Source organism: Hyaena hyaena, unplaced genomic scaffold, assembly GCF_003009895.1.
Source record: "Hyaena hyaena isolate Hyena2069 unplaced genomic scaffold, ASM300989v1 scaffold_826, whole genome shotgun sequence".
Taxonomy (NCBI): domain Eukaryota; kingdom Metazoa; phylum Chordata; class Mammalia; order Carnivora; family Hyaenidae; genus Hyaena; species Hyaena hyaena.
Window position 1 is genome coordinate 485,626 of NW_024081449.1, and position 27,111 is coordinate 512,736.

At 36.8% G+C, this 27,111-nt stretch overlaps 1 protein-coding gene and 1 pseudogene across 3 annotated transcripts in view; one reads left to right on the top strand and one right to left on the bottom strand.

Moving 5' to 3' along the window:
• Window positions 1–27,111, bottom strand: part of SLC44A5 (solute carrier family 44 member 5) — a 424,123-nt gene that overhangs the window by 292,522 nt on the left and 104,490 nt on the right. The gene's annotated exons all lie outside the window — the stretch shown is intronic.
• The window catches only part of LOC120221809, a 42,233-nt pseudogene continuing 24,539 nt past the window's right edge, over window positions 9,418–27,111 (top strand).

The following is a 27,111-nucleotide window of genomic DNA, read 5'->3' on the forward strand; positions in this document are numbered from 1 at the left end:
CTATCTACAGTAGAAGAAAATAAATACCAAATGCAGAGAAATGGAAGAAGTGTTAAAGAAGCATTTAGGTTCCTGATTTCATACACTTGCAGCTTCATCCTTGCTCTTCACAATTACTTGAGCTAGTAAAGTCCCTTTTTGTTTAAGCTACTTTGTGCTAGATTTCTGATTTTTCAAACTGAAACAACAATAACAGATAGACCTCGGTCCTTTGCCTGTGTCTGACCATTTTTCCCCCTTAATTAACGCTGGATAGCATTTAAACTTTACATGTTCAAGCCAGCTGTCAAACAGGGCAAAGGTATATTGATATACCAGTTAGAACATATGCACTATCAACATATATGCACTTAACAATGAAGCGTCAAAATACATTATGCAACAACTGATGTAATTGTACGAAAAGGTAATAAATCAGTAACAAAGAGAAAATCTATCAGAGAAAAATACATGTTGATAACAACAGGAGAGTAATTAGATCTACAACAGAATCATCAGCCACAAGAAAGACCAAACAACAATGTAACAGTAACTTCAAAATCCTGAGGGAATATATATATATATTTATATATCCTGATATATATATATCTGAATATCTGATATTTATATTAAATAAATATATTATATATATTTATTAATATATTAATTAATTTAATATAATTATATATTAAATATATAATTAATATATTAATATAGTTATTTAATAATTAATAAATATATATTAATATATTAAATATATTATATATTTTTTATATATTTAATATAAATATATTAAATATAAAATGTATTTTTATATATCTGATATATATATATCCTGAATATATATATATCTATATATATCCTGAGGGAATGTGTGTGTGTATATAGATAGATAGATAGATAGATAAAATACTGACATTTTCAGATACATGATGATTAATAGAATTACAGAGCAAACCATCCATAAATAAATAACTACTTGATATACTTTATCTAAAAGAAAACACAGAAGATGTGATTCACAAGAAATAATAACCATAGAAATCTATTTGTTGAGTATTGCTGCACATAATTATTAATGACTATCAATTCAAAAATGTATTTAAAATTGAAAAACTAAAATTATAGACAATAAAAACTAGAAACATAGGAAGGGTGCTAATCAATGACTAAAGCAGTTAAGGTCCTTGTCATGTTTGGGCAGTTGGATAAGAATACAATCTAACTTTAAAGCTATTCGAAAAAAACATAATCATCTATTTCTATTTCTGACAATATTTTGGATTGAATAATCTGAAAATATGCCATTCATTCATTCAACAAATGTTTCTTTTTTAAAGTTTATTTATATACATTTGAGAGAGAGAGGGAGTGAGGGAAGGAAGGAAAGAGGGAGAGAGAGAAAGAGAGAGAGAGAACACACAAGCTGGGGAGAGACAAAATGCAAAGCAGGCTCTGGGCTCTGAGCTGTCAGTGCAGAACCCTATGTGGGGCTCAAACCCATAAGCCATGGGTTCATGACCGGAGCCAAAGCTGGATGCTTAACCAACAGAGCCACCCAGGCACCCTTCAACAAAAGTTTCTTAAGACCTAGTTTCTAGCCCATAGTTCTCAATAGGTCAGATGTAATGGAACAGTACACTGCACATGCTCAGTGTCAGCTTTCTCTTTTCCATACATCTAGTCTTACATACAATCTATCTGTTTTTCTATCGGAAGGGATTAAAGTCAGACATGGTCAGTAGTAGAAAGAACATACTATTATCAAATCATAATCTTTAAGTCAGCAGGCATGTAAATTTTCTATGAAATGAATTTAATCTAGTTACAAATATGGATTATTTTCAAGATGAGAGAACTCATTCATGGTTCAGCAAGTATACTTCCTCTCTCAAATGACAAAATTATATATTCAGTGCTTTGTAAGTCAAATTTTTGTAAGCAAATATAATCAAACAGGTTTGCCTAGTGTTTTGCATACTTGTCCATACATCTTATATGCTCAAATGAGACACAGGAACTTTCAGCTAGAGGTAGGTAGCTTTTTGCTATTAGACCTCTCTTTCTCCGTATAGGATGATGGGAATATTTTTCAATACATTTCCAGTTCATGTGAACGTACTTAGTCCTTTGTCAAATATATAGCCTTAGCCAATGTAAAAATGCTTTAAAAATTATTATCCACTATGGAAGGGAATAGCTAGCTATTCACCAAACCATTGCAACCTTCATCCTGGGCGTACTGTACTATGCATTCCAACCTCCCTTGCAGTTAGATGTGGACATGTGACCTAGTTCTGCCTAATGCAATGTTAACAGAAGTGATAGTTTCACTACTAGGCCCTCCCATAAAACCTTCCCATCCACTATCTGGTTGCCAATGCCCAAGTGATCTTAAAAGCCACTTGTTAAAAGTGACAAACCAATGAGTGCCACAATGTTCAAATGACTGAGTAGAGCGCAGTCCATTTAACCCTGATTTCCTCCACACTCAACACACAAATATACCATGTGGACCCACATTGCTATTATGTGAGCAAGAAATAATTTCTACTGTGTTAAACCATGACAATTCTAAGGTTTATTTGGTACAGCACTTAGTCTCTTTTAATTAATAAAGAAAATCATTCCTTAAAATGGGGTGTTGCTTTAAGAAAAACCTAAAATATATGCCACTGGTTTTGTGGCCAGGCAGTGGAGAATAAAGAATTAATATCAGAGGCTGAAAAGATGGAGGTCCATGGTATACAGTAGCAAAACATTTGATAAAGCTATTGCCTATAAAAACCTGCCAGATAGATCAATGTGCCCATTGACCCCATGCCTCTGCCCAGCCAGAGATTATACTTCCCAGTTCCCCTTGCAATTAAGTAGGGTCACATGGCTAGCTCTCACCATAATAGGAACAGAAGTGATCTTTGCCAACATTATTTCCCTCTTTATATCCTTGGAAACATATGTTTAAGCTGGAGGCTCCACCAACTGGAAGGCACCGAGTCATTACTTGGAAAAGAGTCAACTACACCAATTACAAGTATGGGTTTTAAAACTTTTATATGAAAGGAAAATAAACTTTTATCATATTAGAAAGATAAGACACTTTTAGAGTTGTTATGACAGCAGATTCCTTAACTGATAAAACAATCTGAAGCTCACTTGTAAAAATCAACCAAATCATTTATGCCCATCAACACAATTATTGTTAAAGTCAAGAAAATTACTTTGGTAAAAGAACCCTGAAAACATCACATCAATAAGCATTTCCTTTCAAAGTCACAGTATGCTAGGTACAAAGTTAAAAGAGTGGATAAAAGGTTCTGAGAACATAGTCTTGAATACAAGCTCTACCATTTACTAGTTGTAGAGCCTTGAATAAATAGATTTACCATCTTGAAGCCTCCTTGTTCACATATATAAATGGAGAGACTCTACCCTATTTTGTGGAGTTGTTATGACAATATAACATATACAACATGCTTAGGGCATTGAGTAAAGTGCTCAATTTTTCTCTTTCCTCATCCTGTACTAAGTTTAGGGTATTAAGTGAACCTTAGAAAATTAGTGCTTTGTATTGGCGTGTAAGGTAACTCTTGAGAAAATTTAATTTAGTAAAAGGCTCCAATCACTGGCTCCAGTGGACATTAGAAAACACAATACAAGTACAGAATAATAGGGTGAAAGACAGACAAAGAGCCAGCTTTTCTATCACATCTCAGTAAAAGTCTCTCGGGAAATTATTTCCTTCTTATCTCTGATTTCTCTGACCCTCCTCAGCCATATTCTCTTTTGTCAAGCACTGAAAGCCTAAAAATCAGTAAACAAAATATATAATAAATCAGATATTTCTTTGTGAGCTTAGATTTTGTTACCTAACCAGCACAAAACTAAACAGACCAGCCCTTTCTCCTTTTTCAAGTTAATCTCACATTATTAGGTGAGCATTATTTGGATGAGCATTCTGATAGGCATAACTAATGATAATAGCAATACTCTAATGTCTGTTATTCATTTTATAAAGTCCAAAGAACTTTCACATCCATTTTCTCATTATAATGAAAGACACATAATCAAGTAATATCAAGTAAAACCTTGCAGTCATGCATTTCATGAACCAAAGAGATTATGGTGGTTTTGTTAGTCATCAGTAAGCTGCCACATCACTCCAAAAGACAGATGGAATAGTTTATACTCCAGGTTCTTAGATAGAGTATTCTTTTGGATTAGCTGTGCTTCTCTGATGAATTGTTATCTGAATTAAAAGCTTTATGCATACAGAAATGACAGATGTCAATGAATAATACCCAAGCCAAATGCTTAATAAATTAGCATTATACAGCAAAAAGAAAAAAAAAAGTTTGTTGTTCTTCTTAAAAACTTGCTTCCTCTCTAAGTGCACATGTGCTAAAAATGGATACAATAAGAGCAAGACACACATACAAAGGTGACATTCAAACACAAGGTGAATACATTTACAAAAGTTCTTTGTGATGAGAGAATGCATAAGATATATTCAAGTCTTAAAAGCAAGTGTAAAAAATCAATGCATGGTACCCAGTGAAATGCCAACAATAGTTTTTATTAACAAAAGCAATGGAGGAAAAACAGCAATTTTATGCCCCAATGGCCAAATTCCACACTACAAATTCACACACATGCACACGCACACGTGCACGTGCAAATGCTCCCCTGGAGCTTCCCTTAGTACAGAGCTTCTTTTAATTAAGGGGCAGCTCTGTGCCTACCATGTCTTGCTTGCCTACAGAGGGAGGCAAAAATTTAGTTCAATAACACCAAACGACACTGATCAAAGGACAAAAAAAAATTTTTTTCCTGTATATCTGACAGCATGTTTTTAGCCAGCAGCATTTTACCTTCTCAATGCCTCATGAGAAGACTGAATTCACATGAAATGAGTCAATTACAGTGCCAACCACCCTATGCACCCTCAATTAATATTCATGCATGAAGAGGATAAGGATAAATTTCAAGATCCATACTTTCTAAAATAGAAATTTGTTTGGCCTATAAACTGACATGCAAAGAATGACTATTCTTTATAAGAGGTTAAGATAGGGCTTTAGCATATTTTTAAAACAAGTCCAAGTGCTATGAATAGAGAAGACTGGCCCTAGAGATTCAAGAGGGGAGCTCTAGTCTATGCTCAGCCAGCATGTTCCTCTGTTCATCCTCGATCCACTCAACCTCTCCTGAGCCCTAAATTTCCTTATCTGACTCATAACCTTGTTGCCTATCTCACAGGAATATTCTAAGAATTAAATGTGATTAAAGTTAGAAGTGTTATATGAACAAAGATATCACTGACTCCATGTTTTATTCAAAATGACACTCACAGGAGGTGGCCCAAGATGGCGGCATAGGAAGACCCTGGACACACGACACAACACCTACATCAAGAGCAATTCCTGTAGAAGACCTCAAGTTTGATTGACCACCTTCTGTACAAAAAAAAATAGGAATAACACAAAGGGCAGTAGAAACAGAGACATGGTAATGATGGGAATTCCACCCCTGAAACAACTACCTGAAGCACTGTGGGACCTGCACACAGACTTGCCTGCCCTGGGGCACAGCGAAACAAAACAAAACAAAACAGCAGCTTAAAGGGCAACCAGCAATAGATGAAGGAAATCTACGTAATCAACCTGGAGTCTGGAAAATGATGGGGGAATTGCTTGAACTTTCTCCATGGTCAGAGGCACTGGGAAACACCATTGTTCATGTCCCACTCTACTTGGATAACACAGATGGGAGCAGAGTCTTGGAGCTCTAGCTGGTCTGCAAGAGTCACCCCATTGAACCCCAGGCCATGAGCCCACACCAGCTCCAGCCATCCTAATGAGGCAATCCCAGCATGAGACACCCCAGGACTCCACTGACCTGCACTGAACTGCACCCAACCCAACTATGCTGCCAAGGTCAGCCCAGGGCAGTGTGCCCCTGGACCCATGGACATGTGCATGTGCTAGCTTCAGCTGTCTCACTAGGGCAGTTACAGTGAGAAACACCCCAAGACCGCCAACCCTGTGTTCACTCCAGCTACAACTGGCCAGCCAGTCATCAGATACTTGCAGTCTACACAGGGCACATTCCTACATAAGGCCACTCCTTCAAGACTGGGAAAGGTAGGGGTTCTGCCTAATTCATAGACATAAACACAGAAACTCAAACAAAATTAAGAGACAGAAGAATATGTTCCAAATGAAAGAATAAGATAAAAACCGGGGTGGGGGGACCCTAATGAAACAGAGATAAGTAGTTTAACTGATAAATAGTTCAAAGTAGTGGTGATAAAGATGTTCACTGAACTAGGAAGAAGAATTAAGGGACACAGTGAGAACTTCAACAAAGAGACAAAAAATATAATAACTAAACAGAAGCCACAGGGCTAAAGAATATAATAACTAAGCTGAAAAATACACTACAAGGAATCAGCAGCAGATTAGATGATACAGAAAAAAATGCATCAGTTATCTTGAAGACAAAATACTAAGAATTGCCTAATCAGAATGGCAAAAAGAAAACAAAAGCATTTAAAAAAATAAGAATGGTTTAAGGGACCTCTGGAACAACATTGAACATTTAAATATACACCTTATAGAGATCCCAGGAATAAAAGAAAGAAACAGGCAGAAAACTTAGTTGAAGAAATAATGGCTGATACCTTTATTAACCTGGGGAAGGGAACAGACATCCAGGTACAGGAAGCACAGAGTCCTAAACAAGATGAACCCAAAGAGGTCCATTCAAAGACATATTATGATTAAGTATAATTATAACTAAAATGGAAAAAGTTAAAAAGAAAATCTTTTTTTAATATTTAGTTATTTATTTACTGACAGAGAGAGAGAGTAGATAAAGGGCAGAGAGAGAGGCAGAGAGAGAGAAAGAGAGAGAGAGATAATCCCAAGCAGACTCCACACTGTAAGTACAGAGCCCAACATGGGACTCAAACTCACAAACCGTGAGATCATGGCATGAGCAGAAATCAAGAGTTGGACCCTTAACCGAATGAACCACCCAGGTGCTCCTAAAGAGATCTTAAAGGAAGAATAAAAACAAATTGTCACATACTAAAGAAACCCCATGAGGCTATCAGCTAATTTTTCAGCAGAAACTGTAAGCCAGAAGTAAGAGGCAAGACATATTTAAAGTGCTACGAGGGGAAAAGTTTACAAACCAAGAATACTCTACCCAGCAAGGCTATCATTCAGAACTAAAAGAGAAAGAGTTTCCAAAGCAAGATAAAACTAAAGTTCATCACCACTAAGCCAGTCTTGTAAGAAATGCTAACAGGTCTTTCTTAAGTAGGAAAAAAGCCATAACTAGAAATAAGAAAATTATATGAAAGACAAAACCTCACTGGTGAAGGCAAATACATAGGAAAGGCAGTAAGTCATCCATTTAAAATGTTAATATGATGGATAAAAGACAAAAATAGGAAAACCAACTATAACTGTAAAAAGAAGTGAAGGGATACACACAGATAAAGATGTAAAATGAGATATCAAAAACATGAAACATAAGGGGGAGTGGTAAAAAATATTAAATTTAGAATGCATTCAAATTTAACCAATAATCAGCTTAAAATAGACTGATTATAGGGGTGGCTGGCTGGCTCAGTCAGTTAAATGTCCAACTTCAGCTCAGGTCATGATCTCATGGTTTGTGGGTTCAAGAACCCATGTCAGGCTCTGTGCTGCCAGCTTAAAGCCTGGAGCCTGCTTTGGATTCTGTGTCTCCCTCTCTCTCTGCTCATCCTCTGCTTGTGCTGGCTCTGGCTCTGGCTCTGGCTCTGTCTCTCTCTCTCTAAAATAAATAAACATTAAAAAAATTTAAATACACTGCTTATATATATGTATATATGTCAAAATATATGAACTTAATGGTAATAACCACAAAACAAAAATTTACAATAGATACATAAAAATTAAAGAGAAAGGAACTCAAATAAAACCCTAAAGAAAACCATCAAATCACAATGGAAGGGACGAAGAGAAGAAAGAGATCTACAAAAACAACTAGAAATCAATTAACAAAATAGCAGTAAGCATATACTTATCAGTAATCATCAGGCACTCAGGTTGCCTGATTGACTCTGTTAAGTGTATGTCTCTTGATTTTAGCTCAGGTCATAATCAGTTTGTGGGTTCAAGTCCTACTTTGGGCTCTGTGCTAATGGTGCAGAGTCAGTTTAGGAATCTGTCTCTCTCTCTCTCTCTTTGTCTGCACTCTCACTCTCTCTCTATCTCAAAATAAATACTCTAAAAATTAAATAAATAAATAAATATAAATGGACTAAATGTTCCAATGGATAAAAAATAAATAAATAAGGTGTGCCTTATTGTGCCTGGGTGGCTCAGTTGGTTAAGCATCGACTTTGGCCCAGGTCATAATCTCACATTTCCTGACTTTGACCCCCACATTGGGTTCTGTACTGACAGCTCAGAGCCTGGAGCCTGCTTTGGATTCTGTATCTTCCGCTCTGTCTCTGCCCCTCTCCCACTCATGATCTGTCTGTCTCTCAAAAGTAAATAAACCTTAGAAGAAAAATAAAAAATAAAAGTTAATTAATTATATACTTCCCATAAGCCACACTTCATATCTAAAGACAGACAGAGACTAAAAGTAAAGAAAGATATTCCATGAAAATAGAAACAAACAGAAAAAAAAAAACTGATGTAGCAATATTATCAGACAAAACAAACTTTAAGAACAGCCAGTAACACAAGACAAAGGACACTGCATGAGATAAAAGGGTCAATCCAAGAAAAGGATATAACATTCTAAATATTTATGTACTCAACATGGGAGTATTTATAGATCTATATATACATATATCAAACATGGACAGACATAAAGGGAGAAATTGACAGTAATATAAACGTAGAAGACTTTAATACCCCATTTACATCAATGGATAGACCATCCAAAATTAGTAAGGAAATACTGGCATTAAACAACACATTAGACCAGACAGGCTTATTAGTTATATACTAATCATTTCATCCAAAATCTACAGAATACCAATTCTTTTCAAATGTACATGGAACATTTTGCAGGATACATCACATATTAGACCACAAAACAAGTCTCAACAAATCTAAGATTGAAATTATGTCGTACATTTTTTTCTGATCACAGCAAGATAAAACTAGATATCAATTACAAAAACAAAGCTTGGAAAAAAACACACAAACAAGTAGATACTAAACAATGCATTACTAGACAACCAATGGGTCAGTGAAAAAAACAAAGAGGAAATTAAAAAAATACCTTCAGGCAAACGAAAATGGAAACACAACCCTCTGAAATGATGGATTGCAGCAAAAGCAGTTTTTATAGGAAAGTGCATAGCAATACAATCTTACCTAAAGAAAAATACAAATAACAATTGCCAAGTGGGAGAGTGCTGGCAAGATGGCGGAGAAGTAGGGAGCTCCGTGAATTCCGCTTGCACCCATCTCTCAAACAGAGAATGCCTGAAGTCATAGGACACTGAGCCACGGGAGTTTGGGAAGAGAAAGAGACAGAGTACACTGGGAAGGCAACCTCATAAGTGCCTGAGTGCGAACTGGGGAAGATAAAAGCGGAACGGGAGATATGGAGGGAGGGGAGGGAATGCGGGTTGTGGGCGGCTGCAGTGAGTGATGAGCTGCGGTGAGACCTGGTAAACTGTAGCGAGTCCAGGGGAAAGGAAAGAGAAGCTGAGACCGCCCATAGAACCGTCCCTGGAGAAGAGAAAACCCTCAGCTTGGAAAGAGAGTGTTTTTTTAGTTCGGGCTGGTGTGCTGACTTTGAACTAGACGCCCCCGATCCCAGGGGGCGCCAGGAAAAACTGCTCTGCTGCGCTCCCAGCACCATCCCAGGCGGCAGCGTGGACACTGTGGGTCTGAGGCTGCGTTCCCTGAGATTGACGTCCAGGAACGCAAAGGGTCAAGACTGAGTTCCCCCTTGTGGGAACATAAGCCACGGATCCAAGGTTGTAACTCTGCTTGACCCCAGTGGATCTGAAGCTTCAACACTTCCCCAACCCTCAACTCAACCCCTGGCAGCAGGGAAGCAGAGACCTGTAGGAATGTTTTGGGTAGTATAAACAAAGCCCGAGGACTGGGACCTGGAAACAAGACAGGGCATGGGGCAGAGAACTCAGCCCACCTTGGCTACGTCCTCAGCACAGGGAGATCGGACCCAAAGGAGTGACTTGCTGCGCTTGGTTGAGAAGGGACTGGGCAACGCCATTTTTCTCCCCAAAACAACCAAGGCGGGGCCTCAGGGAGTGGCCAGCGGACACCGGGGAGGCAAAACCTGCCTACACCAAACCACGCCCATCCCTGCCAGATAGCTGGGTTTTGTTTTTTTTTAACCTAAGCCTGGGGCAAAACCAACATGGATGCACTGCCATGATTAATCCTAGATAATTTTTCTATTCAGATATAATCTCCCTTTTCTCATTCATAACCCTCCACTCTGTTGAAGCACCCTGGTCACTGGTTGGCTTAACAATCACATTTAATCCATTCTCTAGATGTACACTCTAAACCTCCACCACTGCTTTTTTCTCTCTCTCTGGAGTAATCAGACTACATAGTTTCTCTGAGTGGCTCTTAATCTCTCTGCCTGGTCATTTCATTTCCAATTTCGTCCCCCCCCCCCCCGCCCTGTCATTTCTGTCTTTGTATATGCTCCTCCATCAACACTGCATACACCTGGCTCTTTATTTGTAGCTTGGAATTCTGGTTTTATGCCTTTAGATTGTCCTTTGTCTTTTGGGGTTTTTCTTTTTTCTTTTCTTCTTTTTTCAATTTTTTATTAATTTTAATTTTTATTATTTGCCTTCCCTCCTTCCTCTTTTTTATTCTTTTTTGTATTGTTTTGTTTTTTGTCCCATCTCCTTTTTTTCTTTTTCCTTTTCCCTTTCCGTTTGTGTGTATACTGGATTTGTCTGTGCGTTTGTGTACCTTTGTTCCCTTGTGGTTGTCTGTTATCTTTTCCAGGGCTACCTCAAGAAACAAACCAAAGTACACATTGTGGGCAGTCCCAAATACCACTACGAGTAGGGAAACAAAATAACCAAAGTCTCAACAAGAGAAACCAAGAGACACCATTCAAAGAACACGTCCAGAACAGACAGTCCCTGGACAGTCAAAGAGCCCTCGTTAATACAGCAGCACCCGCAGGGGCAGTGTGCACAACAAGTGTTCAAAATTAACAAGAGAGACAGATAACCAAAATGATAAAAAGAAAGATTTCTTCTACAAAGATAATCCAGGAAGAAATGACAGCTAAAGAACTGCTCAAAACAGATATAAGCAAAATAACTGAACAAGAATTTAGAAAAATAGTCATAAAAAAAATCACTGGACTTGAAAAAAACATGGAAGACAACAGAGAAACTAATGATACAAAGACTATGGAGCTTAAAAATAGTTGTGATGAATTTAAAAATGCTATAAATGAGGTACATAATAAACTGGAGGCATCCAATGAACTGATTGAAGAGGCAGAAAGGAGAATAAGTGATTTAGAAGACACAATTATAGAAAAATAGGAAGCAGAGAAAAAGAGAGATAAACTGATCCAGGGACATGAAAGAAGAGTACAAAAGCTCAGTAATAAAATCAAATGAAACAATATCCCTATCATAGGAATTCCAGAAGAGGAAGAGAGAGGGAAAGGTGCTGAAGGAGTCCTGGAACAAATTATAGCAGAGAACTTCCCCAATCTGGGGAAGGAAACAGACACTGAAATCTAAGAGGCACAGAGAACTCCCCTCAGACGAAACTTGAAGCAATCTTCTGCACGGCATATCATAGTGAAACTGGCAAAATATAAGGACAAAGAGAGAATTGTGAAAACAGATAGGGATAAAAGGGCCATAACATACAAAGGGAAACCTATCAGAGTGGTGACTGACCTATCTACTGAAACCTGGCAGGCCAGAAAGGAATGGCAGGAGATCTTCAATGTGATGAACAGAAAAAATATGCAGCCAAGAATCCTCTATCCAGCAAGCCTGTCATTCAAAATAGAAGGAGAGATAAAAGTCTTTCCAAATAAACAAAAATTGAAAGAATTTATCACCACTAAACCAGCCCTACAAGAAATCCTGAGGGGGACTCTCTGAGGGAAATGTTGCAAGGAACACAAGATACCAGAGACACCAACACAACCATGAATCCCACAAAGGACATGATGACTCTGAACCCATATTTTTCAATAATAACACTGAATGTAAATGGACTAAATGCTCCAATCAAAAGACATAGGGTAGCAGAATGGATAACAAAACAAAATCCATCTATTTGCTGTCTACAAGACACACATTTTAGACTGGAGGACACTTGCAGATTAAAAGTAAGGGGATGGAGAAATATCTGTCATGCTACTGGAAGTCAAAAGAAAGCTGGAGTAGCTATTCTTATACCAGACAAACTGGACTTTACAGTAAAGGCAGTAAACAAGGGAAAAAGAAGGGCTATATATAACAAATACAGGGTCTATCCGTCAGGAAGAGCTACCAATTATAAATGTCTACACACCAAGTACTGGAGCACCTAAATATTTATATAACACAATCACAAACAGAAACAATCTTATGGATAAGAATGTGCTAATAGCAGGAGACTTTAATACTCCTCTTACACCAATGGATAGGTCAACTAGACAGAAAATCACTAAAGAAACAATGGGCTTGAATGACACATTGGACCAGATGGATTGACAGATATATTTAGAACTCTACATCCTGAGGCCAGGGAATTTACTTTCTTCTCAAGTGCGCATGGCACATTCTCCAAGATAGATCACATACTGGGACATAAAGCAGCCCTCAGTAAATATAAAAGAATTGAGATCACACCATGCACACTTTCAGATCACAATGCTATGAAATTTGAAATCAACCACAGGAAGAAGTCTGGAAAACCTCCAAAAACACGGAGGTTAAAGAACACCCTACTAAAGAACAAATGGGCCAATCAGGCAATTAGAGAGGAAACTAAAAATTATATGGAAACAAAAAAAAAAAAAAGAAAGAAAATACAACAATCCACACTCTACGGGATGCAGCAAAGGCAGTCCTAAGAGGACATTGCACTCCAGGCCTATTTAAAGAAATTAGAAAAAGTGCAAGTACAAAATCTAACAACGCACCTAAAGGAACTAGAGGGAGAGCAACGGGAACACCCCAAACCCAGTAGAAGAGAAATAATAAAAATCAGGGCAGAAATAAACAATATAGAAACCAAAAAAATAGTTGAACAGATCAACGGAACCAAGACTTGGTTTTCTGAAAAAATAAACAAAATTGACAAACCTCTAGAAGCCTGGCTTCTCAAAAAGAAAGGAGAGAGACTCAAATTGACAAAATCATGAATGAAAAAGTATTTATTACAACCAACCCCTCAGAAATACAAGCAATTATCAGGGAATACTATGAAAAATTATATGCCAACAAATTGGACAGTTTAGAAGAAATGGACAAATTCCTAAAAACACACACTACCAAAATTCGCATGGGAAGAAATAGATAATCTGAACAGACCCATTACTAGTGAAAAAATCGAATCAGTTATCCAAAATCTCCCAACAAATAAGAGCCCTGGGCCAGATGGCTTCCCTGGGAAATTCTACCAGACATTTAAAACAGAATTAATACCCATTCTTCTCAAGCTATTCTAAAAAATAGAAATCGAAGGAAAACTCCTGGACTCATTTTACAAAGCCAGCATCACTTTGATTCCCAAGCCAGACAGAGACCCAGAGGAAAAAAAAAAAAAAAAAAGAGAGAACTACGGGCCAATATCCTTGATGAATATGGATGCAAAAATCCTCAATGAGATACTTGCAAATCAAATCCAACAGCACATAAAAAGAATTATCCAACATGATCAAGTGGGATTCATTCCTGGGTTATAAGGCTGGTTCAATATCCACAAAACAATCAATGTGATACACCCCATCAACAAAAGAAAAGATAAAAACCATATGATCCTGTCGATAGATGCAGAAAAAGTATTCGACAAGATACAGCATCCCTTCTTAATAAAAACCCTCGAGAAAGTCGGGATAGAAGGAACTTACCTAAACATCATAAAAGCCATCTATGAGAAGCCCTCCGGTAACATCATCCTCAACGGGGAAAAACTGAGAGCTTTCCCCCTGATATCAGGACATGAGAGGGATGTCCACTCTCACCACTGTTGTTTAACACAGTGCTGGAAGTCCTAGCATCAGCCATCAGACAACAAAAGGAAATCAAAGGCATCAGAATGGCCAAAGAGGAAGTCAAACTTTCACTCTTCGCAGATGACATGATACTCTACATAGAAAACCCGACAGACTCCACCAGAAGCCTACTAAAACTAATCCATGAATTGAGCAATGCTGCAGGATACAAAATCAACATACAGAAATCGGTTGCATTTTTACACACCAACAACGAAGCAACAGAAAGAAAATCAAGAAACTGATTCCATTTGGGGCGCCTGGGTGGCTTAGTTGGTTATGCGTCCGACTTTCGCTTAGGTCACGATCTCACGGTTTGTGAGTTCGAGCCCCGCATCGGGCTCTGTGCTGACTGCCAGCTCAGAGCCTGGAGCCTATTTCAGAGTCTGTGTCTCCCTCTCTCTCTAACCCTCCCCTGCTCATGCTGTCTCTCTCTCTGTCTCCTAGAAATAAATAAAACATTTAAAAAATTAAAAAAAAAAGAAACTGATTCCATTTGCAATTGCACAAAAAACCATAAAATACCTAGGAATAAACCTAACCAAAGATATGGGAGATCTGTATAAACATAGAAAACTTATTAAGGAAATTGAAGAAGACACAAAGAAATGGAAAAACATTCCATGCTCATGGGTCGGAAGAATAAATATTGTTAAAATGTCATCACTACCCAAAGCAATCTACATATTCAATGCAAACCCAATCAAAAGTGCACGAGCATTCTTCTCAAATCTAGAACAAACTATCCTAATATTTGTATGGAACCACAGAAGACCCTGAATAGCCAAGTAATATTGAAGAAGAAAACCAAAACAGGAGGCATCACCATCCCAGACTTTAGCCTCTACTAAAAAGCTGTAATCATCAAGACAGTATGGTATTGGCACAAAAACAGACACATAGACCAATGGAATAGAATAGAGATCTCAGAATTGGACCCACAGATGTATGGCCAACTAGTCTTTGACAAAGCGGGGAAGAGCATCCAATGGAAAAAAGACAGTCTCTTTAATAGACGGTGCTGGGAGAACTGGACAGCCACATGCAGAAGAATGAAACTAGATCATTTGCTCACACCATACACAAAAATAAACTCAAAATGGATAAAAGAACCGGAACGTGAGACAGGAAACCATCAAAACCCTAGAGAAGAAAGCAGGAAACAACCTCCTTGACCTCCACCGCAACAATTTCTTACTTGACCCACCCCAAAAAGCAAGGGAATCAAGAGCAAAAATGAACTAGTGGGACCTCATCAAGATTAAAAGCTTCTGCACAGCAAAGGAAACAACCCACAAAACTAATAGGCAACCAACGGAATGGGAAAAGATAGTAGCAAATGACATATCAGATAAAGGGTTAGTATTCAAAATCTATAAGGAACTCACCAAACTTCATACCTGAAAAACAAACAATCCAGTGAAGAAATGGGCAGAAGTTATGAACAGACACTTCTCCAAAGAGGACATCCAGAGGGCCAACAGACACATGAAACGATGCTCAGCGTCCCTCGTCATCAGGGAAATACAAATCAAAACCACACTGAGATACCACCTCACGCCGGTAGGGTGGTTAAAATGAGCAAATCAGAGGACTCTAGATGCTGGCGAGGATGTGGAGAAACAGACACCCTCCTACACTGTTGGTAGGAATGTAAACTGGTGCAGCCCCTCTGGAAAACAGTGTGGAGGTTCCTCGAAAAATTAACAATAGAACTCCCCTATGACCCAGCAATAGCACTGCTAGGAATTTACCCAAGGGATACAGAAATGCTGATGCATAGGGGCACATGGACCCCGATGTTCATAGCAGCACTCTCAACAATGGCCAAAACATGGAAAGAACCTAGTGTCCATCAACGGACGAATGGATCAAGAAGATGTAGTTTATCCATACGATGGAATACTACATGGCAATGAGACAGAATGAAATCTGGCTATGCGTAGCAATATGGATGGAACTAGCGGGTGTTATGCTGAGCGGAAATAAATCAGGCAGAGAAGGACAAATACCATATGTTTGCACATACAGGTGGATTAAGAGGAAGCTAACGGAGGATGAAGCTGGAGAAGGTGAAAAATAGTTGAGGAGAAGGAGGGAGGCAAACCATGAGAGACTATTGAATGCTGAGAACAAACTAGGGCTGATGGGGGTGGTGGAGAGGGGAAGGGGGGTGATGGGCATGGAGGAGGGCAATTGTTAGGATGAGCTCTGGGTGTTGTATGTAAACCAACTTGACTATAAGCTATAAAAAAAATATTACCAAGTAAACAATTTTACTTTATACCTAGAGGAATTAGAAAAGGAAGAACAAACAAAGCCCCAAGTTAAAGGAAGGAAGGAAATACTAAAGACTAGAGTGGAAATAAATAAAATAGAGACAACAAGAAAGACAGAAAGACAGACAGACAGACAGACAGACAGAAAGAAAGAAAGAAAGAAAGAAAGAAAGAAAGAAAGAAAAGGAAGGAAGGAAAGATAAATGAAACTAAAAGTTAGTTCTTTGAAAATATAAACAAAATTGATAAACCTCAAGCTAGATGTATCAAGAAAAAGAAGACCCAAATAAATAAAATCAGAAATGAAAGAGAAGTAACAATGAACACCACAGAAATACGAAGGATTATAAGAGACTACTACAAACATCAACAAATTGGAAAACAGATATGGATGAATTCCTAGGAACACACAATCTTTCAGTAGTGAATCACAAAGAAATAGAAACTCTGAATAGACAAATAAACTGCAAAACTGAATCAGTAACTCCCCTCCCCCAAAAAAGTCCAGACAATACAGCTTCACAGGTGAATTACACCAAACATTTACAAAGGAGTTAATACTTATCCTTCTCAAATTATCAAGAAATTGAAGAGGGAGAAATGCTTCCAAAATTATTTTATGAGGTCAGCATTGCCCTGACACCAAAACAGACAAAGACAACACATGCACGCACACACACTCATACCCTCACAAATAGGGAGAGAGAAGATGATAGAGAAAGAGGGAGAGAGGGATAAAGAGAGAGACAGACAGACAGACACGGAAAGAAAGAAAAAGAAAAATATAGGCCAATATCCCTTAAAAACATGGATGCAAAAATTCTCAGCAGAATATTGGTGGACTGAATTCAACAATACACTAAAAGGATCATATACTGTGATATAGCACATTAACAAAAAGAATGATAAAAATTATATGATCATCTCAAAAATGCAGAAAAAGCATTTAACAAAATTCAACATCAATTTAGGATAAATATCTTCAACAGAGTGTGTTTATAGGGAATATACCTCAAAATAATAAAGGTTATATATGACAAACCTATAGTTATCATCATACTAAATGGTGAAAAGTTGAAATTTTTCTACTAAAATCAGAAACAAAACAATGATGCCCACTCTTGCCACTTTTATTCAGTATAGTATTAGAAGCCCGACCCATAGCAAGAAAAAAAAAACAACTAAAAGCATCTAAACTGGAGGAAAGAAAGAAGTTAAATGGTCACTATTTGCAAATGACATGATACCACATGTAGAAAACCTTAAAGATTCCACCAAAAGGAAAAAAAAAAAACTATTAGAACTAATAAATGAATTCAGTAAAGTGTAGCCGAATATAAAATTAACATAATCAGTTGTTTCTATACACTAATAGCAAGCTATCAGAAAGAGAAATTAAGAACACAACCCCATTTACAACTACATCAGAAAAAATAAAATATGAAGAAATAAATTTAACCAAGGAGGTGAAAGACCTGCACTCTGATGACAATAAAATACTGATGAAAGAAACTGAAGTAAATACAAATAAATGGAAAGATACACCATGCTCATTGACTGGAAGAATTAATATTGTTATAATGTACATATTATCCAAAACAAGCTACAGATTCATTGCAATTCCTATAAAAAGTTCAATGGCATTTTCCACCGAACTGGAACAAAAAAATCCTAAAACTTTTATGGAACCAGAAAACACCCCCAAATAACCAAAGCAATCTTGAGAAAAAAAGAACAAAGCTGCAGGTAACATACTCCATGATTTCAAACTATACTACAAAGCTACAGTAACCAAAAAGTATGGCACTTTTGGTTACTGTAAAAACACATTGACCAATGGGATAGAATAGAAAGCCCAGAAAAAAAACTCACAAATAACATGATCAATTTGTCTATGATAAGAGAGGCAGGATACACAATAGGTAAAACACAGTTTCTTAAATAAATTGTGTTAGGAAAACTGGACAGCTACATGCAACAGAATGAAATTGGACCACTATCTTATACCATATACAAAAATAAATTCAAAATGTATTAAAAACTTGAATGTAGGGGCGCCTGGGTGGCTTAGTCGGTTAAGCGTCCGACTTTCACTTAGGTCATGATCTCGTGGTTCGTGGGTTCGGGCCCCGGGTCGGGCTCTCTGCTGACTGCCAGCTCAGAGCCTGGAGCCTATTTCAGAGTCTGTATCTCCCTCTCTCTCTGACCCTCCCCTGCTCACACTGTCTCTCTCTCTCTCTCTCTCCTAGAAATAAATAAAAATATTTTTTAAAAAACTTGAATGTAAGACTTGATACCATAAAACTCTTAGAAAACATAGGCAGAATGCTCTTTGACATTGGTCTTCACAATATTTTTTAAAACAATCTCCTCAGACAAGGGCAATAAAAGCTAAAATATTCAAATTTGATTATACCAAACTAAAAACTTTTGCACAATGAAGGAAAAACCATGTACAAAATAAAAAAGCAACCTACTAAATAGGAGACGATATTTGCAAATCATACATCTGATAAGGGGTTAATGTCCAAAATACATAAGGAATGTAATTGATTATCCAAAAATAATAATAACTCGATTTTAAAATGGGTAGAATACTTCAATAGACATTTTTCCAAAAAAGACATAGTGTTACCCAACAGACACATGAAAAGATGCTCAATGTCACTAACCATCAGGGAAATGCAAATCAAACACACAATGAGAAGTCATCTCACACCTGTCAGAACAGCTATTCTTGAAAAGACAAGAAAGAGTAACTATTGACGAGGATGTAGGGAAAAGGGAACCTTTGTACACCATTGATAGGAATATAAATTTGTGTAACTCCTATGGAAAATAGTATGGAGGTTCCTCAAAAAAATATATATAAAGAGAACTATCATATGACAGCAATTTCACTTCTAGGTGATTAGCCAAAGAAAATGAAAACACCAATATAAAAAGATACATGCACACTATACTCATTGCCACATTATTTACAGTAACAAAGATATGGAGGCAACCTAAGTATCCACTGATAAATGAATGGATAATTAAGATGTGGGGTATATACAATGGAATATTACTTAGCCATAAAAAAGCAATGAACCCTTCCATTTGTGACAACATGAATGGACCTAGAAGGTATTATACTAAATAAGTCAGAGGAACATAAATACTATATGATTTCACCTAAATGTGGAATCTAAAAAAACAAAACAAAACAAAAATAGACTCATAGGTATAGTAAACAAATTGTTGGTTGCCAGAACGTGGAAGGTTTTGGGCGGGCAGGCAAAATAGGAAAGGGGGATCAAGAGATACAAACCCCCAGTTATAAAATAAATAAGTCATGAAGATACAATGCACAGCATAGGGAATGTAGTCAATAATATTGAAATAACTTTGTACGGTGGTAACTAGATTTATCATGGGGACCATTTAACAATATATAAAAATATTGAATCACTATGATATACACTTGAATATATATCATATATATGTAAAAATTTAAAACAAAGTGATACAGCCACAGGAATAGTTATAAAAACATATGGACATCACTGAGTAGTTTCACATGATCTCCACTCTCAACATCTCTCAAGTAATGTCAATTAATTCTTCTCCTTAGACATCTAGATGGCTAACAGACACATGAAAGGATGCTCAACATCACTAATCATCAGGGAAATACAAATCAAAACCATAATGAGATACCATCTCACACCTGTCAGAATGGCAAAAATGAACAACACAAGAAAAAAACCGGTGTTGGCAAAGATGCAGTGAAAGGGCAACCCTTTTGCACTGCTGGTGGGAAAGCAAACTGGTACAGTCACTATGAAGAACAGTATGGGGGGTTCCTCAAGAAACTAAAAATAAAACTACCCTACGATTTAGCAATATACTACTAGGTACTTACCCAAAGGATACCAAAGTACAGATTCAAAGGAGTACATGCATCCCAATATTTAGAGCAGAATTATCAATAATAGCCGATCTATAGAGAGAGCCCAAATGTCCATTGACTAATGAATGGATAAAGATTTGGTATACATATATATTGTATATATTACTCAGCCATCAAAAATAGTGGAATCTTGCCATTTGCAATGACATGGGTGGAGCTAGAATGTATAAACTAAGAGAAGTAAGTCAATCAGAGAAAGACAAACACCATATTATTTCACTCATATGTGGAATTTAAGAAACAAACAAATGAACATATGGGAAGTGGGAGGAAAAAGAGAAGAGAGGGAAACAAACCACGAGATTCTTAATGATAGAGTCTTGGTCACTTGAGCATCCAACTCTTGATTTAGGTTCAGATCATGATCTCACTGTCCGTGGGATCAAGCCCTATGTCAGGTTCTGCACCAACAGCATGGAGTCTGCTTGGGATTCTCTCTCTCTGTCTCCCTCTCTCTACCCCTCCCCTACTCATGCTGTCTCTCTCTTTCAAAATAAATAAATAAACTTAAAAAGTTTTTTTTTTTAAAGAGAAACTATATCTACATAAACAGTCATAGAACTATTCCAATAATAATATTCATCCAGTTTAATCCACCATTGGCCATGGCATAGCAGTACTCTGAGTCACAAAACTAAGAGCTTAAAAAGCTCCAATGTGTCCCCATCAGTAAGCTGGATATACAAAATCTGAGAGAATGTATAATACTTTGAAAATAGAAAGAAGTTTTTTTTTAAATCCCAAATTTTGTTTCTCAGACTGTTACATATTTTTCCCTATACACTGAGGGGGATATTTTTATTGCAATCCTTTTCATTTTTATGAACCTAAGTTGTAAAGTGACTTCATATATGTGTGTGTATGTATGTTATAAAGTTCTCTTGGGGCGCCTGGGTGGCTTAGTCGGTTAAACGTCCGACTTTCGCTTAGGTCATGATCTCGCGGTTCGCGGGTTCGAGCCCCGCGTCGGGCTCTGTGCTGACTGCCAGATCAGAGCCTGGAGCCTGTTTCGGTCTGTGACTCCTTCTCTCTCTGACCCTCCCCTGCTCACGCTGTCTCTCTTTCTCTCGCCTAGAAATAAGTAAAAATATTTAAAAAAAATAAAGTTCTCTTAAGATAAATATAATTAATATACAAAATTTCTATTTCCCCCAAGGTTTATCTTATTCTACAAATGAGTAATTCTCACTTTTATAATTTTTATCTTAGGCTATAAAAAATAGATAAGTAATAATGGTGTTAGAAGTTAAAATAATAGTTACCTTTAGGGGAAGTGGTGGTGATTGGGAGGGGACAGAGATTCTAAGGGAGCTGAAAATGCATATTTCTTGATGTTGGTGGTGATTATATGAATGTAAGAATCAATATGTTTGCCCAGAAATTTACAGCTTTGACCAAGAAGGCTTTACATGGGAAATGAAAGTGGTAAGGTTAAAATGCACAGTTAAAACTATAAAAATAGAAGGGTTACTTTGGAGGACATGAATGATATTGGAAGAAGACTCACAATGAAGGAAATACTCAATAATTTACATGAGAAATCCATTTATAAAGGAGAGGCAGGAATGAGTTATGATCTGAGATGTCTATACTCCAAAGCACAATGGGTAATAAATTTAATATACTAACACAAGAAAATAAATGCAACTTTATTTATAGAATCAGTAAATATCATTTATTGAATGCTAATCACGTACTAAGCCCTGGATTACGGAGATGAAATACAGTGCATGTGAACCTCAGTGGCTAAGACCTACAGTCTAGTGGATGAGGCAGATTAAGGAGCTAACAACTATAGTATTTTTAATACTAATAGAGATACATATGGGTTTTTATTACAAAAGAGATGAGGGACATCTAAATCAAACCAGAGGGTTAGGGAAAGATTACTAAAGTAGGTGGTCCTTAAATAAGAGTCTTGAAGAGCAGAAAGAGCAAGGACATTCTAGACAAAGGAAATAATAAATTTCCCGTATTTGATAGATAAACTTGCATCTAGATTTCAGAGATGACAATGCATATTTCATGAAAAGAAACCTGGATTGGAGAAAAAACAGTGCTATGAGTAGAAAACTTGGATTAAAGGAGAAAGAAAGAGACCTGAGACTACTCAGGGGATTTGACCATTTGGAGGCTATGAAAGTCACACTCCTGATACAAATGTTTTATTTATTTCTGAGAGAGAGAGAGAGAGAGAGAGAGAGACAGAGCGAGAGAGAGCAGGGGAGGGTCAGAGAAAGAGGGAGACACAGAATCTGAAGCTGTCAGCCCAGAGCCTGGCGCGGGCCTCAAACCAACAAACCATTAGATCATGACCTGAGCCGAAGTCGGACGCTTAACCCACTGAGCCACCCAAGTGCCCCCTGATACAAATGTTTTAAAGGCAAAATGGGAATGAAAACTTAGATTTACTGAATATCTACTATGTTGCTACTAGACATTGTGTTAAACACATTCCCATATACCATCTCAAGATAGGGCAATTATGGAGGGCTTCAAAAAGCTATGCATCTCAAAGAAATCTATTTGCTAAACTTAGCGTATCTGATAAATTCTTGGTGTGCGTTGATAAGAATCCCTGTGTGAGGAGCTAAAAGAAAGATACTGCTTTCTGAACCCAATTTTGACCAACAAAGATCAGAAAATTAGTTAATGAAACAGAAGTAGTAAAAGTAAAAACATTGGGGAAAATCAGAAATGTTACCTTAAGTCTGTTATAGTCAGGGAAAGGACTGCTAAATATAGACAGACTTGCATTCTAAATATAGTCAGACTTGTTATTGGACAGTACTTTCTAAACTTTTCAAGTATAGAGACTTCTTTTATAACATAAATCATGTTTTACAGACCTTTACATGGTAGTTACATAAATTAATTAAAAAAGGCTTTTTAATTTTAAAATGTAAAGACTTTGTGCATATATATGTTGAGGGCTAATTAAACAATCATTGCTATGATAAAAACAAATATGATTTAAAATTTGCTTGGTTACACCTGGGTGGCTCGTTGAGTTAAGTGTATGACTTTGAATCAGGTCATGATCTTACAGTTTGTGAGTTTTCAGTCCCACATCAGGCTGTGTGCTGTCTGTCAGGCTCTGCGTTGACAGCTCAGAGTCTGGAACCTATTTTGGATTCTGTGTGTCCCTCTCTCTGCCCCTCCCCTGCTCACGCTCTGTCTCTCTCAAAAATAACAAACATAAAAAAAGTTTTCAAAAACAATTTTTTTCAAGAATTTGCTTGAACATTTTCCCCAAGAAAGTAATTAGAAGTGCAAAATAACATAAATGTTAAGTACAGCAGAGTGAGTCTCATTTGAACAAATGTTACCTAACTGTAAAACCCATTTTAATATATTTTTAATACAATTATGCCAGCATTATTTTTATCAGGTATTAACAAAGTGATATGACTAATATGCACATTTATGAAACCTACTCCTGCAGAGTGATATACAAGGTTGGATGCTTGCTCCTGCCAGCAGGAAATGAACAATTTCTCACTTTGGAGAAGTGCATTATATCTTTGAGGCTAACCTGAGGTCATTTAGTAAATTGTCTTTTCCAAGCACTAAATAGCTACCACCTTCAAATAGTTAATGAACCCCATAAAAAGCAAGTGATTTAGTTTTTTCTCCCTGGTAGGGTCAAGTCAGTCTATTCATTAATCCTCTCCCTGTTCAAGTGAGGCAGGGAAGGCACACATATTATAATCCCAATTACATGACTGGGACATTAAAGTCCAGAAGTGCTTACTGACTGGTGCAAGGCCACAGAGAAGTTATATGCAGAGCTGTGACAGGAACTCATAAGCCTCTGGGTCCAGGGATAAGCCCACAGAGCAATCTTGTTGATGTGCTAGGCTTGGCCTCAATAAATCTGAAAATGTGATCATGTAAATAAGCCCAGTTCAAGTTAAAAATAAAACCTTTAAGATATGGACTTGTCTCTGAAAATGTCATCCTACTTAAAGGAATTATTTATAAATGAATAATGAAACATTTGACTCAAAATTTATTTACAACCAGAAGATTTTTGCATCTAAGATGACTGACTGCAGTTCATAAACAGTACTAAAACCAGAAATCCTTTTCCTCTGACTCTGAAAGAACTGTATTTACTTTTAACCCTGGGCCTCAAAAATGGCAATCTGCATCTGTGTTTAAAGCACCCATAATTAGTGCAAGTTCAGGTAGAATGACTGACAATTCCTTTATCTCTGCAGATTCCTGTGTTGACCTTTTGAGCAATCCTGAACCCAATTTTTGGTTAGTGACTCAAACTGATTTAGATAAATATATTAACAGCTGAAACTTATCCAACAATCATGCAATGATGATTTGGTGCCATATACTCTATGGTGTTCAGGTATGCGAGCACAACAAATTGAAACCCTCATGAAGCTTGTGACCTGATGGGAGACACAATCAAATATGCACAAGAGTAGATATTATGAAAGGCGATATGGGCTATGAAAAAGAAGTCTGGTGAGAATTGGGTTGTATAATAGGGATAGTGCATAATTACCCACTGTAATGGTGTACAAGTGAAAGATTAAGCCATTGGGTATGATTCTTCTGAGAAAGTATGAGTAAAGTTAACTAGACAAAGAGGGGTGAGGAAGGAAATAGACATCCATAGGATCATATTCCATACTCATGTTTCCCTCCTATATTTTTTGCAAGTAAAATTTCAGTTTGTGTTAGTGGAAAGTAAGAATTTTTTTCTATTAATAAGTATTTGGTAAATTTGCCTACCTTATTTTTATTGCAATTTACTTGGGGTGATGACAGTTTTCAGAGCTCTTTGTCCACTCTTTTACTTAATTCTACTTAATCCTTTTTCCAATTCTATCATTAGGTAGGATAATACTGTTAGGCTCATTTCACATATGGGAACCTTGAGCCCAAGATAAAAGGATTTACTCAATGTCACATTGTCAGTCACCAGTGAAGCCAGAACCGGAATCTAGATCTTCTGACTCCAGGTCCAGTGCTATTAGAGGGAGACTCAAATCTGGACCACAAAAATAACATGAAGCAGAAGGAAGAAGTTCTATAGTAACTTGTGTATGTGGCTCTCATTTATAATTTTGATGCGAATCTCCTCTTACAACTTGAATTAAGTAAATTGGCATAACACATTTTTCAAATGTGCTTGCCAATATATATGAATTTAATGGAGGAATCATGGTTCTCAGAATCCAATCATTTGGCTTCTCAAATTCAGATATTTGTTAAATATTTTATTCATAGAATTCATAAACTATGGATGATGTGAAGTGCATCTTTGTCCATAATTTTATCCATTTTTACTAGATAATGGATGACATAAACCACATCATTTATTCAACCACATAAACCATACAATTTATGACATAAACTACATAATCTACTAGATAATGGATGACATAAACCACATAAAACTTAAAAATAATACATGCTGAGTTTATAGCAGAAATATGAGTGCTATTAGTAAATTTAAAGCTTATCTTAAATGGCATACACAAAAATATGTTTCATTGTACACATCTAAAACAATTCTAGTTATATTTAAACTTCTAGTTACAGATTGCCAACAAATCCCCTGAAAATCAATTCTATTCAACAAAACTGATCAATACATAGCTGGTAATACAAGAGGAGTTCCATTCTAACATTCAAAGGGTGGTTTTTGAAGGGAAAATTATACTTTTCCTCTTCTCTTTTATTACCTCTTCTCTTTATTGCATGATGAGAATATTTAATTTTACTCTAATTTTTATCTTTTTAATTTTATTTTTTTTCAAGTTTTCATTTAAATTCTAGTTAGTCAACATATAGTGCAATATTGTTTTCATTGAATCATCACTTACATATAACACGCAGTGCTCATCACAAGTCCCCTCCTTAATACCCATCACCCATGTAACCCATTCCCCCACACACCTCCCTTATATAGCAACCCTCAGTTTGGTCTCTATAGTTAATAGACCCTTGGTTTGCCTCCCTTTCTTTTTTTTTTTCCTTTCACCTATGTTCATCTGTTTTGCTTCTTAAATTCCACATGTGAATAAAGTAATATAGTATTTGCCTTTCTCTGCCTGACTTATTTTGTTTAGTATAATACTCTCTAGCTCCATCCATGTTGCTGCAAATGAAACTTACTCTAATTTTTAAATCAATAATATGTAAAGAGCCACTAATCTATCATTTTCTATTAAAATTATATCTTGTCACTATTAATATGAAAAAAAAAATCTAACCTGCTTGGCGCTTGTTTATAGTTTTTTTGTTCCATTTACTAGAACCAAATATCAGTAGCTAAAACTTGATAATAGCTCTATACTTGAGTCTAACCTCTGACCCTTCAAAGCTGATCCACATTCTTCTACACCAGCCTTTCAGCCAACATTTGTCTGTCACACCAAGATCCTAAGGGTGACAACAACTATAAAAATGTGTTACATTTCCAGGTGAGTCAATGCAGCTGTCCTGTGAATTATCAGATACTCTGCATGTGCTAAAGGAAATGCTGACATAGTGTCCAAGTGAAAAATGAAACACAGACACGGAATGAAGGAGCTTCTTTGCTTTTTGGACTCCTTCCCCTCCAATCTGAGATATTTCTTTTAATCTTTCTCCTTTACCAACAAAAATTTGATTTAGAACAGGATT